Source organism: Procambarus clarkii, chromosome 35, assembly GCF_040958095.1.
Source record: "Procambarus clarkii isolate CNS0578487 chromosome 35, FALCON_Pclarkii_2.0, whole genome shotgun sequence".
NCBI lineage: Eukaryota > Metazoa > Arthropoda > Malacostraca > Decapoda > Cambaridae > Procambarus > Procambarus clarkii.
This window is the reverse complement of record NC_091184.1, coordinates 25,762,961-25,781,622: the sequence shown is the minus strand read 5'-3', so window position 1 is coordinate 25,781,622 and position 18,662 is coordinate 25,762,961. Positions and strand designations below refer to the sequence as shown.

Genomic DNA, 18,662 nt, shown 5'->3' with positions numbered 1-18,662 from the left:
TTTTTCTAACTGCAAACCCTGTTCTGAAACTCTTCCTGGACAGATGTAATAGAACACATGGCCACGTCCCCACCAGACATAAATATCTCTTTGATATCCCCAGAGTCAAACTTAATCTATGTAAACACTCTATGTAAATAAAGGGACCTAGTCTATGGAACTCACTCCCTTATAATGATTTGAAAAGCTGTCCAACTTCTGCCATATTCAAAAATAAAACCAAAAAGTACCTGTAGTACTTTTTAAGTACGAGGGAGTAATGCGTAAAGCGTCCCTCACCTGTGACGTCACAGCGTCACCTGACGCCATATCAACACATCGGCCATTTTGTCGTCAGTTCAGTCATGGCGAGGACTAACCCTTCATGCAAACTGCACCTACTATCAAGAAGAAGAAGATTTTGTGTTCCACCGATAGTATTATCGTAAGTAAGCACTTATATTTTATATTTTATTAAATTAATTGATTCTATTTTTCTGTAATAAAGGTCCAAAGGGTTGTTAAGGAACAAGGGTGTAGCGATACCGACGCTCAGTGCGCTCAACTCACACCAAAATATCACCTGTGTAGCTTCTGTAATTAGTGTTAATTAGTTATGCTATAAGATAATGAAGCGAGTATAAGATTAACTCGCTACAAGGGTACTGTGTTGGGAGGTGAGGGCTGTTACTGGTGTCTGTGGGGATGTGAGGACTTGTACCAACCACTATCACCACCAGTACCTTGTCTTGCATCCTGCTTAGTATTCCTATTGAGATATGAAGTATTATTGCATTCATATAATTATTCATTCATTGTCATTACTATTTTTATGGGCTATGTTCTGTTACCCTAATGCTTTTTACCCCTGGGCATGTCCATTTACTCTCCAGCCCTTCACAAGCCACTGCTGCACCCCCTCCATGCCCATACTTACTGTGCTTATTCTTACAGGACTGCACTGCATTATGTGGTGCTCACTGCCTGGACACCTTGATACATGCATTATAGGGTTCTGGTGGTAGTTCTACTCACCAAGCCCTTCCAAGGCCAGGCTTGACATGTGAGAGCTTGGTCCAACAGGCTGTTGCTTGGACAGGCCCCTCAGGCCCACATATCCACCACAGCCTTGTTTGTCCGGCACTTCAAAATCAAATGTTTATTTACGTAAGGTACATACATATTTTTAGGTAAGGTACTCTTTATTTGGGTAAATTTATCTTCGTAGTATTTAGCTTTGGCTCGTCTAATTATCTTGGATAGCAATAACGAGTAATTCTTTGAGAATTCTTTGGAGACGATTCCTAACCTATACTTCTCCCAACCTATACTTCTTCTCAAGGTCATCTTCACTTCTTGAAGATGTTCAGGTTTTCTCTTGAAGATGTCGACGGTTGTTCCAGCAATACTGTATTTCTTTTATTGCTGAAAACCTGTTTTCAGCCATAAAAAAATAATCCTGAATCCAGAAAAAAATCCCTTTTGTATCGTCTGGAAATTTTCAAATATTGCTGATCAAACCTGAGTCTAAATTATTTGTATATATTATGAATTACAGAGGTCCCAGGACAGGGTTTTTAGGCACTCCACTTACATTTTCCCACTCTGACTTAACCCCCATTTATACAAACTCAGTCTTATCTTTTAGCTAATAATTTATTGTACACACCATACTCAGCCTGTGTAGGGTAGTTTATTGTGCATGTGTAGTATATATATTTGTGTAGTATATTTGGTATATTTAATGCCTCTAACCTCTCCTCATAGTTCTTGTCCTTCAGTTCTGGGAGCCACTTAGTAGCATGTCTTTGCACCTTTTCCAGTTTGTTTATGTGCTTCTTAAGATATGGGCACCATACAACCGCTGCATATTCCAACTTTGGTCTAACAAAAGTCGTGAACAATTTCTTGAGTATTTCGCCATCCATGCATTTAAAAGCTCTGAATATTATCCTTTACCTGCAATTGGTTGTTGCTGTATTTATAGAATATGATTTGTTCTACTTTACATTTGTTTGTTCCTTTTTTTCAAAATTTCTTTCTGCCTCTCTCCTCACTGCCGTGTAGTTGTTTCTCTTTGTATTACTGGTATGTTTGGGGGTTTGGCCTCTTCGTATATTGATTCCATTTTTGTGTCTTTTGGTCTCTGTCCGTCTTGAAATTTCAGTTGAACAAATCCTGTTTCCTAGTTCTGCATCTTTGTTTTGGTATAAATGTTTTTGTTCCTTTATCATATATTTCACAAAATTGACATACTGTGCATTAATTCATCTCAATTACTTCCTTTCCTAACAGCAAGCCTTTCCAGTAAAATTCTTTGAATTCTTTTCTGACTTCTGGCCTAATGTTTGTTTTATCCTAGTGTGTATGATGCCTAGCGTGTGTCTGGTGCCTGTTGTGTTAAACCGAAGATAAATGCATAAGTATAGGTCAGTAATTTCTCCAGCTTTGAAAGGGGTTTTCATTATGCAGCAGTATTCCACTCTAGAGAGCACTAGCGTCTTGAAAACTATCATCATCGGTATAGCATCTCTAGTGTGAAAAGTTCTTGTTATCTATCCTGTCATTTTTCTTGCAGTTGTGACGGCTACTTTATTGTGTTCTTTAAATGTAAGGCCTTCTGACATCAGTACACCCAAATCCTTTACGTTGCTTTTCCGTTCAATGTTATGATTTGACTGAGTTTTGTAAGTGGTTTCCGTTTTTATATTTTTTATTTTTTCCGTAGCGCATGAGCTGAAACTTATGTTCGTTAATCACCATGTTATTTTCTGTAGCCCATAGAAAGACCTGATTTACATCTGATTGGAGGTTTGCCGTGTCCTCTATGTTGCCTACTCTCGTGAAGATTCTAGTGTCATCTGCAAAGGATGATCAAGTACTATAGGTTGTGTCCTTGTCTATGTCCGATATGAGGATGAGAAAAAGTATTGGAGCAAGCACAGTACGCTTGGGGACTGAGCTCTTTACGGTTGATGGTCCAGATTTTATTTTGTTGACTACTACACATTGGGTTCTATTAGTCAGGAAGTTGTATATCCATCTGCCTATTTTTCCGGTAATTCCTTTTGAACGCATTTTATGTGCAATAACACAATGGTCACATTTGTCAAAGGCTTTTTTTTGTCAAAGCGTTTTGTTTGTCTTCCATGGCATCTAGTGCCATGTCAGAGTGGTCCAGCAACTGTGATAGGCAAGAGCGCCCTGTTCTGAAACCATGTTGTCTGGGGTTATGGAGATGCTGTGATTCCATGTATTTTGTGATCTTACTTCTTAGCATTCTCTCAAAGATTTTTATGATGTGCGATGTTAGTGCTATCGGTCTGTAGTTTTTTGCCTCTGCCTTATTTCCTCCTTTATGGGGTGGTGCTATCTCTGCTGTTTTTAGTATGTCAGGGACAATGCCAGTATCTTGGCTTTGTCTCCAAAGAATGTGAAGGGCCTGCGATAACGTTTTTTACAGTTCTTGATGAATATAGAGTTCCAAGAGTCAGGGCCTGGTGCAGAGTGCATAGGCATACTGTCTATGGCTTCTTCAAAATCCAGTGGGGATAGGATCACATCTGATTTATGATTTGATGTTGGTATCATATCCATGAAAAATTCATTTGGGTTATCAATCAGATGGATGGAGAGCTACACTCGTGGTGTCCCATTTTCCCAGCACTCTTTGTCATATAATGCTTTGAAACTTTTGACGGATTTGGCCTCCACCACCTTCTCACCTAACATGTTCCAACCGTTTACCATTCTGTTTGCAAAAGTGAATTGTCTTACATTTCTTCGGCATCTTTGTTTAGTTCGTTTAAATCTATAACCTCTTGTTCTTGAAATTCCAGGTCTCGGGAAATCTTCCCTATCAAGTTTATCAATTCCTGTTACTGTTTTGTACGTAGTGATCATATCTCCTCTTTTCCTTCTGTCTTCTAGTTTGGAATATTTAATGCCTCTAATGTCTCCTCATAAATCCTGCCCTTCAGTTTTGGTATGAATGTTTGTGTGCCTTCATCGTATATTTTGCAAAATATGGAATACATCTCATTTACTTTACTTTAAGAATATGGTTCGATCAATTAAAAACCCTCTTGTTCAAATTGCAAAGAGACTGAAAGAGATGCAGCATGCTCAATGGATTATATATTAGTGATTATTATTAGGATTATATATTAGTGAATCATATTAGTGATTCAATTATTATGGTCATAAAACAATAAACAAATAGTTTTGGTGTTATTACACTCTATTCACAGGTTATATATAAGTATCTGCATGTTTTGTTCACCATTACAAACCACTAAGTTGGTTTGATTTTTGTTGAGATTGTTATTTATGATAAGATTCCTTACGTTATCTGAGAATGAAGCTATGTCGGTATTGGGAAATCTATAGATGGCACTTATAGTCAAGGAGGATTTAAGGGATTTACTGGAGAACTTGGCAAAGGTATATTCACAATAGTCGTCTCTATTACTAATGAGACTATTGCAGATGAAGGTATCTTTGTAAGATATTGCTATGCCACCTCCTTTTTTTTATTAGGCCTGCAGTTGTGAATGGCTTTATTATCACCTTCATTGTATTATCACCTGACCTAATGCGGGTATAAAATCAACTAATATATATATATATATATATATATATATATATATATATATATATATATATATATATATATATATATATATATATATATATATTCAAAATTCGTCAGTGTACTACATTTTTGTTGTTGCTTTTAGGTGTTGCTTTTAACCAGTGTACGTGGGTCTGATTGTGCAACCACAGTTCGAAGAATAATGAAGATATGAACAAACGGCCTGTGGTCACTGTACAGTCTGGAAGGGCAAAAGAAGAAATTGGCATTTCTACAAAAACAAGAACTATATAATGTTATTTTAAGTAAGTAACCAAAAAATTAAATAATTTTTTTAAAGTTTAAAATTCACTTAAAAATGTAAATTTTAAGTTAAAAAATTTTAACCAAAAAACTTAATATTTTTCATATTTGGAACCATTCCATAATCCCAAGCATAAATGATTATATTTCTATCACTTGCTCTTAAGATTGTTTCATTTAATAGAGGTTGGGCATAATTGTTCTCTGCTGCTAATAGAACTGACTGACTTAGCTATAGGAAAATGTAAAATTAATTGGTTTATCCATTACAGTATTTTGCAGTTTATTTCATGATCCTGTGCTTAATACTTGCATAAATAGTAGATTACAAAATGCATTTTTATATCATTAGTATTGAATAATAATAATGCAAATAATTGACTTATAAATGATGTACAATTAATTGGTAGGTGATATTATATTATTAATATTTTTTCATTCTTGCAAAGCCTTAACAAAGTCATTAACATGTTAATATAAACTTGATCACCTTCCACTTATTTTCTCATGTGCTACCTACATGTACAAAACCTTATTCCTAAATGCATATTTTGTTCTGAAACTTGTCCTTTATATGTTGTGTATCACCATCTCTGGAGAGTTTTATCTGATTGATGTATAAATTACTTTTAATTTTACAGAATATTATTGTTATACTGAATTTATTATTATATAAATAACTTAATTTTACAGAATCATCTATCAACGCACATCCACAAGTTGAGGAGGAGGATGTGACCTTCCAGATGTCTGAAGTACTGAAACAGGCACCAAACAGGCCTGGTGGATCTAGGTACAAGGTAAAATAATTTAAATTTTTTTTTTTTTTTTTTACTAATTGTCCGATATATATATATATATATATATATATATATATATATATATATATATTAGTATATTTTGGTAGCAGTCTTTCCTGTAGACATATTTTATTAAATATGACCGAAAAAGTAAGATTAATAATTCTAACACGAATTTTCTCAATCTTTCGTACATTATGCTTCACTGTTGGAGGTAAATCAAAAATCACTTCTCCAAAATTCATTTTTATTTCTAGTCTGACGCGACACGGGCGCATTTCGTAAAACTTATTACATTTTCAAAGACTTCACAAATACACAACTGATTAGAACTTGCGTTTCCCTGATTTTATATCTACATTTGAGTGAGGTGGGAAGGGTGATGTGGCATTACATTTGAGTAAGGTGGGAAGGATGATGTGGCATTAGAGGATATTAATAGGGTATTAAAAGTATCAACACAAGACAGAACACGAAACAATGGATATTGAATAGAAGTGTTTGTAGAAAGCCTATTGGTCCATATTTCTTGATGCTTCTATATTGGAGCGGAGTCTTGAGGTGGGTAGAATATAGTTGTGCAATAATTGGCTGTTGATTGCTGGTGTTGACTTCTTGATGTGTAGTGCCTCGCAAACGTCGAGCCGCCTGCTATCGCTGTATCTATCGATGATTTCTGTGTTGTTTACTAGGATTTCTCTGGCGATGGTTTGGTTATGGGAAGAGATTATATGTTCCTTAATGGAGCCCTGTTGTTTATGCATCGTTAAACGCCTAGAAAGAGATGTTGTTGTCTTGCCTATATACTGGGTTTTTTGGAGCTTACAGTCCCCAAGTGGGCATTTGAAGGCATAGACGACGTTAGTCTCTTTTAAAGCGTTCTGTTTCGTGTCTGGAGAGTTTCTCATGAGTAGGCTGGCCGTTTTTCTGGTTTTATAGTAAATCGTCAGTTGTATCCTCTGATTTTTGTCTGTAGGGATAACGTTTCTATTAACAATATCTTTCAGGACCCTTTCCTCTGTTTTATGAGCTGTGGAAAAGAAGTTCCTGTAAAATAGTCTAATAGGGGGTATAGGTGTTGTGTTAGTTGTCTCTTCGGAGGTTGCATGGCTTTTCACTTTCCTTCTTATGATGTCTTCGATGAAACCATTGGAGAAGCCGTTATTGACTAGAACCTGCCTTACCCTACAGAGTTCTTCGTCGACTTGCTTCCATTCTGAGCTGTGGCTGAGAGCACGGTCGACGTATGCGTTAACAACACTCCTCTTGTACCTGTCAGGGCAGTCGCTGTTGGCATTTAGGCACATTCCTATGTTTGTTTCCTTTGTGTAGACTGCAGTGTGGAAACCTCCGCCCTTTTCCATGACTGTTACATCTAGAAAAGGCAGCTTCCCATCCTTTTCCGTCTCGTAAGTGAAACGCAGCACGGAACTCTGCTCAAATGCCTCCTTCAGCTCCTGCAGATGTCTGACATCAGGTACCTGTGTAAAAATGTCGTCAACATACCTGCAGTATATGGCCGGTTTCAAGTTCATGTCGACTAAGACTTTTTGCTCGATGGTACCCATGTAGAAGTTTGCAAACAGGACACCTAGGGGAGAACCCATAGCGACCCCATCTACTTGCTTATACATGTGCCCATCCGGGCTACCAAAGATACCTTACAAGCAGAACTTATTGTAGAAGGAGGAAAGAATCGAGGCAACTACAGAAGCACCATACTGTCCCCCGAGCTTAGAGCGGCAGCTAAAAGCCTTCGTGAGAACAAGGAGATAGTTGTCAGGAGAGGTGATAAGTCGCCAATATATGTCATTCTTAAAAAAGACGAATATCTGGCGAAAATGAACATCATACTCTCTGACCAAACTAAGTTCCAAAGGGTAACGAAGGACACTACAGCCGAATTAAAAGCAAAGGTCAACAAACTGATCGAAACTGTGAACGCCAAGAAATCCGGACTCCACCTGCCAAAGATCATTGGGGAATATAAACCTGGATATGCGTATGGAAATGTCAAGACGCACAAGCCTGGAAACCCACTTCGGCCAATCATTAGCCAGATACCCACACCCACGTACAGATTGGCGAAGCGACTCAACGGCCTGCTGACTCCTTTTGTTCCTTGCGCCTTCAGCCTGAAGTCTCCAAAGGAATTTGTGGACTTACTGCGGGGCGCACGGGCCACAGGGATAAGAGCCTCGTTGGACGTAGAATCGCTGTTTACCAACGTACCTGTGGACGAGACAATCGGAATGATAGCCGACAGAGTGTATCGTGATCCAGCCTGTACTCCTCTTGACATGCCAGAAAGTATTCTGAGGAAACTACTCCAAGCTTGTACTAAAGAGGCACCCTTCTTGAGCCCGGATGGGCACATGTATAAGCAAGTAGATGGGGTCGCTATGGGTTCTCCCCTAGGTGTCCTGTTTGCAAACTTCTACATGGGTACCATCGAGCAAAAAGTCTTAGTCGACATGAACTTGAAACCGGCCATATACTGCAGGTATGTTGACGACATTTTTACACAGGTACCTGATGTCAGACATCTGCAGGAGCTGAAGGAGGCATTTGAGCAGAGTTCCGTGCTGCGTTTCACTTACGAGACGGAAAAGGATGGGAAGCTGCCTTTTCTAGATGTAACAGTCATGGAAAAGGGCGGAGGTTTCCACACTGCAGTCTACACAAAGGAAACAAACATAGGAATGTGCCTAAATGCCAACAGCGACTGCCCTGACAGGTACAAGAGGAGTGTTGTTAACGCATACGTCGACCGTGCTCTCAGCCACAGCTCAGAATGGAAGCAAGTCGACGAAGAACTCTGTAGGGTAAGGCAGGTTCTAGTCAATAACGGCTTCTCCAATGGTTTCATCGAAGACATCATAAGAAGGAAAGTGAAAAGCCATGCAACCTCCGAAGAGACAACTAACACAACACCTATACCCCCTATTAGACTATTTTACAGGAACTTCTTTTCCACAGCTCATAAAACAGAGGAAAGGGTCCTGAAAGATATTGTTAATAGAAACGTTATCCCTACAGACAAAAATCAGAGGATACAACTGACGATTTACTATAAAACCAGAAAAACGGCCAGCCTACTCATGAGAAACTCTCCAGACACGAAACAGAACGCTTTAAAAGAGACTAACGTCGTCTATGCCTTCAAATGCCCACTTGGGGACTGTAAGCTCCAAAAAACCCAGTATATAGGCAAGACAACAACATCTCTTTCTAGGCGTTTAACGATGCATAAACAACAGGGCTCCATTAAGGAACATATAATCTCTTCCCATAACCAAACCATCGCCAGAGAAATCCTAGTAAACAACACAGAAATCATCGATAGATACAGCGATAGCAGGCGGCTCGACGTTTGCGAGGCACTACACATCAAGAAGTCAACACCAGCAATCAACAGCCAATTATTGCACAACTATATTCTACCCACCTCAAGACTCCGCTCCAATATAGAAGCATCAAGAAATATGGACCAATAGGCTTTCTACAAACACTTCTATTCAATATCCATTGTTTCGTGTTCTGTCTTGTGTTGATACTTTTAATACCCTATTAATATCCTCTAATGCCACATCATCCTTCCCACCTTACTCAAATGTAATGCCACATCACCCTTCCCACCTCACTCAAATGTAGATATAAAATCAGGGAAACGCAAGTTCTAATCAGTTGTGTATTTGTGAAGTCTTTGAAAATGTAATAAGTTTTACGAAACGCGCCCGTGTCGCGTCAGACTAGAAATAAAAATGAATTTTGGAGAAGTGATTTTTGATTTACCTCCAACAGTGAAGCATAATGTACGAAAGATTGAGAAAATTCGTGTTAGAATTATTAATCTTACTTTTTCGGTCATATTTAATAAAATATATATATATATATATATATATATATATATATATATATATATATATATATATATATAAATAAATATATATATATATATAAATATATATATAATGTGTCGTACCTAGTAGCCAGAACGCACATCTCAGCCTACTATGCAAGGCCCGATTTGCCTAATAAGCCAAGTTTTCTTGAATTAATGTTTTTTCAACTACCTAACCTAACATTTTCAGCTACCTAACCTAACCTATAAAGATAGGTTAGGTTCGGTCATATATCTCTATTAATTTTAACTCCAATAAAAAAAGAATTGACCTCATACATAATGAAATGGATAGCTTTATCATTTCATAAGAAAAAAAATAGAGAAAATATATTAATTCATGAAAACTTGGCTTATTAGGCAAATCGGGCCTTGCATAGTAGGCTGAAAAGTGCGTTCTGGCGACTAGGTACGACATATATATATATATATATATATATATATATATATATATATATATATATAATATGTATGTATGTGTGTGTGCGTGTGTAATTACCTAAGTGTAGTTAAAGGATGAGACCGTCTTCCCAGCACTCTTTGTCATATAACGCTTTGAAACTACTGACAGTCTTGGCCTCCACCACCTTCTCACCTAACTTGTTCCAACCGTCTACCACTCTATTTGCGAAAGTGAATTTTCTTATATTTCTTTAGCATCTGTGTTAAGCTAGTTTCAATCTATGACCTCCTGTTCTTGAAGTTCCAGGTCTCAGGAAATCTTCCCTGTCGATTTTATCAATTCCTGTTACTATTTTGTATGTAGTGATCATATCACCTCTTCTGTCTTTTAGTTTTGGCATATTTAATGCCTCTAACGTCTCCTCGTAGCTCTTGCCCTTCCGTTCTGGGAGCCACTTAGTAGCATGTCTTTGCACCTTTTCCAGTTTGTTGATGTGCTTCTTAAGATATGGGCCAACTTCTGTTGTTGGGCACCACACAACAGCTGCATATTCTAGCTTTGGCGTAACAAAAGTCATGAACAATTTCTTTAGTATATCACCATCCATGTATTTAAACGCAATTCTAAAGTTAGAAAGCGTAGCATAGGCTCCGCGCACAATATTCTTTATGTGGTCCTCAGGTGATAGTTTTCTATCTAGAACCACCCCTAGATCTCTTTCTTTATCAGAATTCTTTAAAGATTTCTCACATAATGTATAGGTTGTGTGGGGTCTATGTTCTCCTGTTCCACATTCCATAACATGGCATTTATTAACATTAAATTCCATTTGCCAAGTGGTGCTCCATATACTTATTTTATCCAGGTTTTCTTGAAGGGCATGACAATCATCTAAATTTCTTATCCTTCCTATTATCTTAGCATCATCAGCAAACATGTTCATGTAATTCTGTATACCAACTGGTAGATCATTTATGTAGACAATAAACATCACTGGTGCAAGAACTGAACCCTGTGGTACTCCACTTGTGACATTTCTCCAGTCCGATACATTGCCTCTGATTACTGCCCTCATTTTTCTATGTCAGAAAATTTTTCATCCATATTAGAAGCTTACCTGTCACCCCTCCAATATTTTCCAGTTTCCAGAACAACCTCTCTATGTGGAACTGTCGAATGCCTTTTTTAGGTCCAAATAGATGCAGTCAACCCAACCATCTCTTTCCTGTAATATATCTGTTGCTCGATCATAGAAACTGAGTAAATTCGATACACAGGATCTTCCAAATCGAAAACCATACTGTCTGTCTGAAATTATATCATTTCTCTCCAGGTGTTCTACCCATTTAGTTTTAATTATTTTTTCCAATATTCCAATTCCAATTTTTTCCAATAATGTGTGTGTGTGTGCGTATATTTGTGTTGTTGAATATGACCGAAAGTCATAGTCTTTCTGCCCCTCTTCTTACTGCTATTGTTGTTTCTCGCATCTTTGTATTGCTTGTATGTTTGGGCAATTTTTCCCTTTTTCCTAGTTCTGCATCTCTGCTTTAGTATAAATTTTGTTGTGCCATTATCATATATTTCACAAAACTTGACATACATCTCATTTACTTCATGTCCTAATAGCAAGTGTTTGTCAAATTCCTTAAGGAAATATCTGAGTTCCCCATAATGACCTCTCCACAAGTCAGGTTTTTCAACTGCTTCAAGCTCATTTTCTTCCAGATTATAATGCATTGCATACTTTATTCCCAAAAAGACATGGTCACTTTTACCCAAGTGACAATGTCACTTGGGTAAAAGGAGGGAGGTACTGAAAGGAGGAAAAGGGAGGTACCAAAGGAGGGAGGTACTGAATGATAAATATATCTTTCTCTTTCCTGGTAAATATAATATCCAGCATGGAGGGAACATCCCCTTCCCTCATCCTCGTAGCTTGTTTAACATGTAGAAACATGAATGTTTACAGGGTGAGGTTTACGAATATATATATATATATATATATATATAATATATATATATATATATATATATATATATATATATATATATATATATATATATATATATATATATGTCGTACCTAGTAGCCAGAACGTACTTCTCAGCCTACTATGCAAGGCCCGATTTGCCTAATAAGCCAAGTTTTCATGAATTAATTGTTTTTCGACTATCTAACCTACCTAACCTAACCTAACTTTTTCGGCTACCTAACCAAACCTAACCTATAAAGATAGGTTAGGTTAGGTTAGGTAGGGTTGGTTAGGTTCGGTCATATATCTACGTTAATTTTAACTCCAATAAAAAAAAATTGACCTCATACATAATGAAATGGGTAGCTTTATCATTTCATAAGAAAAAATTAGAAATAATATATTAATTCAGGAAAACTTGGCTTATTAGGCAAATCGGGCCTTGAATAGTAGGCCAAAAAGTGAGTTCTGGCTACTAGGTACGACATATATATATATATATATATATATATATATATATATATATATATATATATATATATAAAGTTTGTGTGTGTGTAATTTATATAAATAAATAATTAAATATTAATTTTGTTAATATCTTTTCAGGGAAAACTTGCAAGTACAATTCGTATACAAGAGGGGCAACAAGAGCCAGAGGATGTCTACTAAGAAAATATATAAGTCTTTATCCTCACACTCTTGATATATGGTCTTCTCTGGTCTCTTTATTTTCTCTCCTCACAAATGTCCCTTTTTTTTATTTCTTTTACGTTTCTCTCCTGTTTTTCTTGTCTTTTAATCTCTCCTTTCCTCATCTCTTCTAACACCTCTCGTTTCCTGTCTCTTCTAGCTTCTCTCTTCCTTTACTTTTTATATTTGTGGTATTCATTTATGTCATTTTTATCTTGTATATTTTTCTTGTATCTTTTTCTTATCTTGTGTTTCTCTTCCCCTTCTCTTCAATGATTTCTCATTTCTCTCCTCTCTCTGTTGTTTCTGTTCTGTCTTCTCTCTCCTTGCCTTAATTTTGTTCTGTCTCCTCTTTTGTTGTCTGTGTGTCTTTCTGTCTCTGACTGTCTCTCTTTCTCTCTCTCTCTCTCTCTCTCTCTCTCTCTCTCTCTCTCTCTCTCTCTCTCTCTCTCTCTCTCTCTCTCTCTCTCTCTCTCTCTCTCTTTCTCTCTTTCTCTCTTTCTCTGGCTCTCTCTCTCGCTCTCTCTCTCTCTTGCTCTCTCTCTCTGGCTCTCTCTCTCTCTGGCTCTCTCTCTCTCTCTCTCTCTCGCTCTCTCTCTCTCTCGCTCTCTCTCTCTCTCGCTCTCTCTCTCTGGCTCTCTTGCTCTCTCTGGCTCTCTTGCTCTCTCTCTCTCTCAGGCTCTCTCTCTCTCTCTGACTCTGGCTCTCTCTCTCTCTCTCTGACTCTGGCTCTCTCTCTCTCTCTGGCTCTGGCTATCTCTCTCTCTCTGGCTCTGGCTATCTCTCTCTCTCTGGCTCTGGCTCTCTCTCTCTCTGGCTCTCTCTCTCTCTCTCTGGCTCTCTCTTTCTCTGGCTCTCTCTCTCTCTCTGGCTCTCTCTCTCTCTGTCTCTCTCTGTCTCTCTCTCTCTCTCTCTCTCTCTCTCTCTCTCTCTCTCTCTCTCTCTCTCTCTCTCTCTCTCTCTCTCTCTCTCTCTCTCTCTCTCTCTCTCTCTCTTTCTTTCTTTCTCTGGCTCTCTAGCTCTCTCTGGCTCTCGCTCTCTCTGGCTCTCGCTCTCTCTGGCTCTCGCTCTCTCTGGCTCTCTCTCTCTCTCTGGCTCTGGCTCTCTCTCTCTCTGGCTCTGGCTCTCTCTCTCTCTGGCTCTGGCTCTCTCTGGCTCTGACTCTCTCTCTAGCTCTGACTCTCTCTCTCTCTGGCTCTGGCTCATGCTCTCTCTCTGGCTCTCTCTCTCCCTGGCTCTGGCTCTCTCTCTCTCTGGCTCTCTCTCTCTCTGGCTTTGGCTCTCTCTCTCTCTCTGGCTCTCTCTTTCTCTCTGGCTCTCTCTCTCTGGCTCTGGCTCTCTCTCTCTCTCTCTCTCTGGCTCTGACTCTCTCTCTCTCTGGCTCTCTCTTTCTCTGGCTCTGTGGCGCTCTCTCTCTGGCTCTTGCTCTCTCTCTCTGGCTCTCATATTTCATTTGATTTAAAAATGTCTGAGATTTTTACTTAATCTAAGTTATATTGCATGGTGCTAATATGAATATTATACATGACTGTTTTTTCTTTTCTTTCTCTCTCTTTCTCCCTTTCTTTCTTTCTCTTTCTTTCCTTCTCTCTCTCTTTTTCTTTCTCTTTCTACATGAATATTATACTTGACTGTGTTTACATTCATTTGTAGATTTTTATTTTTAGTTAATTAGTCCTAAACTTTTGATTAAAAGATTTTTATTATTAGTCATAGAAAAACTATAGTGTTATATGTATACTCGGAAAATTTTACTTGTTTTAGTTTTAAGTAACAATAACTGCTTGTAACGTCAGACTGATCTCAGCATGACATGAATCACAGGCTGCTTGATCACAAAATCTATTGTGTTCACATATTGCATATATAGATTTTTATAGATTTTTAAATTTTTACTTTTATATTCTGTTATAGATATAGTCTATATATTTCGAGCTATTACATATATTTTGTTGTATTACTCATTCTTAATTAATTAAATATAATATTTTAATTCTCTTTTTGTACCCTATTTATTTGTAATTTGCACATACATATATAGGATGTCCATTTCTTTCTCAGATATGTCTTCTTTCTTTCTCTCCCTTTCTATTTCAGATATGAATTAAAAAATTATTATACCCTAATTTACCCTAAACGTTTTAATGTAGGTAATTAAAAGATTATAAAAAAGTTTTTAGAAATGTTAATTATTTACGTTCTAAGGTTGTATATAAAAGTTCTCAAAAAACCTTTTCTAAACGTAATTATAAACGTGCTGAAAACAATGAAATGTCGTTTTTAGGATGTTTTAAAAACATGAAAATGTTTGCTGGGACTCTAGGAATATCAAAACTGTATTTATTTCTGGTGTGGTGCTCATGGGTTCTGTTACAACCTTCTATGAAGCTTTTGAGATCAGGATTGGCATTATAGTTTAGCGTTTTATATATGTATAATACACATGAGAGAATGTGCAGTGACTTAATGTCTAACATATTCAGAGATTTGAGTAGGGGTACCGAGTGATGTCTGGGGCCAGAATTGGATATTGTCCTAATAGCAGCTTTGTGTTGAGTAATTAGAGGACGTAAGTGATTTTGGGTAGTAGAGCCCCAAGCACAAATACCATAATTGAGATATGGATAGATAAGGGAGTAATAGAGAGTCACCAGGGCAGGGCGTGGTACATAATATCTGATCTTAGAAAGAATGCCCACAGTTTTTGAAACTTTTTTTGATATGTTTAGAATGTGTCCCTGGAAATTCAGCTTGTGGTCAATGAGAATGCCCAGGAATTTGCCATCTAATTTGTTACAAATTTGGGTATTGTTTATTTTGAGATTTATTTGATTAGAGGATTTATTGTCAAACAGAATATAGAAAGTTTTGTCAATGTTAAGGGTGAGTTTGTTGGCAGTTAGCCACAGATGGACTTTATTTAGCTCAGTATTTACTGTGGCATTTAGAGCAAGGGGATCAGGACTGGAGTAAATGAAGGTTGTGTCGTCAGCAAATAGAATTGGTTTGAGGTGTTGGGAGGCATTTGGAAGGTCATTAATGTAGATGAGAAAGAGGAGAGGGCCAAGTATGCTGCCCTGGGGAACACCAATGTTGATGGGTAGGGTGGGAGAAATTGTATTATTCACAGAAACATATTGGAGCCTGTCAGTAAGGTAGGATTTGAGGTATTGTAGGGAGTGTCCTCTGACTCCATAATGATGTAATTTAAGAAGAAGGTTTTGGTGGTTGACAGTATCAAAAGCTTTACGCAGGTCCACAAACAACCCAACAGGGAACTCATTTTTATCAAGAGCTGTATGAATCGAGTTAAGCATACTAATAAGTGCATCGTTAGTGCTTTTTTTTGGGTCTGAAGCCATATTGGCAAGGGCTAAGTATATTGAGTTTGGCTAGATATGAGTAAAGCTGCTTATAGATTAGTTTTTCAAAAATTTTTGACAAGTTTGGCAGGATAGATATAGGTCTGTAGTTGTTAACATCTGTGAGATCACCACATTTGTGGACAGGCGTTACTCTCGCTTTTTTTAGAATATCTGGGAAGGTTTGGAGTTCAAGTGACTTGTTGAAGAGCAAAGCAATAGCAGGGGCTAAAGATCTGGAGGCTTTTTTGTAAATTAAAGTTGGTATCTCCTCAAGGGCACCAGACTTGGTTTTAAGGGAAAGGATTATCTCATTGGCATCAGTGGAATTAATAGGCTTTAGGTACAGAGACTGTGGATAGTTACCTGTAAGATAGTCCTTAATGTCAGTACTGGAAGATGGAATATCATTTGCAAGGGATGAACCAATGGAAGAGAAGAACCTATTGAACTCAATAGCAGAATCAGAGGCTGAAAGCTGACCATCGTTATTAGACAGGAGAGTCGGTTTGTTATTTAAAGACTTCTTTGATCCCAATATTTGTGAAATTGTTCTCCAAGTTTGATTAATGTTGCTCTTTATTTGGGTAAATTTATCTTCGTAGTATTTAGTTTTGGCTCGTCTAATTATCTTAGACAGCAATAATGAGTAATTCTTTGAGAATTCTTTGGAGACAATTCCTAACCTATACTTCTTCTCAAGGTCATGTTTTTTATTAATAGATTTAAGTATTCCCTTTGTAAGCCAGGGATTGTTAAGCCTTTTGGTTGTGACTTGTTTTGTAAGCATAGGACAGTGGGTATTATAAAGGCTAAGAGTTTTTTGAAGAAAAGATTGCACTGCTAGGTTGATGTCCACTATGTTACCTAACTCGGACTCCCAGTTGACATTATCAGCAGCAGTTATAAAATTGTCTATAGCAGTTTCATTGTGTAGTCTAAAACGTATCACTCTTGACTCAAGAGGTGGTTTGCTAATGTTAGTTAAGAGAAATGTGGGGTAATGGTCTGTAGTGCTATCGGTGATTATACCTGAAGTAAGCGGAGAGGTTATGTTTGTCCAGATGTGATCTAGCGTCATGGCAGTGCTATCAGTGATTCTAGTAGGTCTAGTGATTAAGGGTATGAGGAAGCAGGAATTCATACAGTTGAGGAAGCTAACAGCAGTAGGGTGTTCAGGCTCGCAGAGGTCAATATTAAAGTCCCCTGCGATAATTAGGTGGGTTTTGTTCAGTCTGTTATCAAGTATTAGATTTCTAAGGTTTGAGTTGAATTCGGACACGTCAGTGTTAGGAATTCTATAAACTGCACCCACAGTCAGGACAGACTCGACACCCTTGACTCTGAAGCTGGCGAAGATATACTCCCCATAGCAGTCTCTGGTTCTAATTTCTTTTAAGCATGTTAGTTCTTGGTGGTAGTAAAGAGCAGTGCCACCACCTCTCTGAAGTTGACGACAGTTGTGAATTGCTGAGTAGTTAGGCATGTTAAAGAGCTGAGTAGTATCCTCTTTCAACCATGTTTCAGTAAGTATAATAAAAGAGAATTTGTTGTCAATAGCTTCTATCAAGGCACTAACATCATCGAAGTGTTTCCCTAGGGATCTAACGTTCAAATTGATTACAGAGATATTGTGATTATGAGTTAATACATTGTTTACATCATGTGCTGCAAAATATCTGCAATTTAGATCATTAAAGTGATAATTGTCATAGATAGTGGATAAGAGGTTAAGTTCAGGGTCTATACTTGTCTGCATAAAAAAAAAGCTGATTGCAGGAAAAACAAGGAAAGAAAGGCAAATTACAAGGTAGAAATAAGCTATAAAATAGGGAAAAAAATGTACACAATACTGTACAAAACAAACACAAAAGGGGCTTACAGGGGTACAATGGAGTATGGCTAGGCTAGGCAACCTAGGTAATAAATGAGATTAAAGAAAAAACATATAAACATGGACTATACAAAACACAAGATATAGAAATACAAAACAAAAATATAAACAAGACTAAGCAATACAAAAACAAATTGAGCAAAAATGAAAAATGAGGTAGATTGCTTACAAGTACTCTCAGGTACACTGTAAGTAACAATTTGCAATTTGAGATGCAGGCAAAGCCAGGGGTACAATGGAGTAAGGGAGCATGGCGAGGCTAGGCAACCTAGGTAATAAATGAAATCAAAGAAAAGTTGAATAATAAGCATAGGCAAATTTAAGCTAATGATTATTAACTATAAATAGTTCAGTTATGACTGTATAATTAATAAGACCTGAAGAACTATTAATGCACTCAATTAAATAATTTCAGTAAATGACTAGTTAAGAGTAAGTTAAAAATTAAGTCAGAAAATGAAACAATGAGACTTAGGAAACCTAGCCCCACTAGTTGACAGGGGGTTAATTAAGTTAATTCACTGGGAGTGATAATGAGCTGAGACAAACCACATTGGAAGAGGAAAGTGTTGAGGTTCTCTTCTTTAGTAATTGTGAACATTTTGCCCTCTGCGGTTTTTCTCACCTTTATCAGTCCATCTCTAACGAAGCACTATTGAATCGCATCTGGTTTTTTTTGACGGATTTGACGCAGGCGGTAGAGGAGGTGCTGTCTGTTCCTAGTCAAGCACTCGTTGATGTATAATCCCTTCCG

At 37.5% G+C, this 18,662-nt stretch overlaps 1 long non-coding RNA gene across 2 annotated transcripts; it reads left to right on the top strand.

Annotated features, from left to right (window-relative positions):
- The first annotated feature begins 267 nt into the window (after positions 1-267).
- On the top strand, positions 268-13,026 carry LOC138371279 (uncharacterized). Of its 2 annotated transcripts, none has more exons than XR_011230385.1 (4): positions 268-424; positions 934-1,151; positions 5,570-5,676; positions 12,569-13,026. It is a non-coding gene; the product is annotated as an uncharacterized lncRNA (long non-coding RNA). The 2 variants fall into 2 exon arrangements; XR_011230384.1 differs by having other exon boundaries at positions 934-1,169.
- The last annotated feature ends 5,636 nt before the right edge of the window (positions 13,027-18,662 follow it).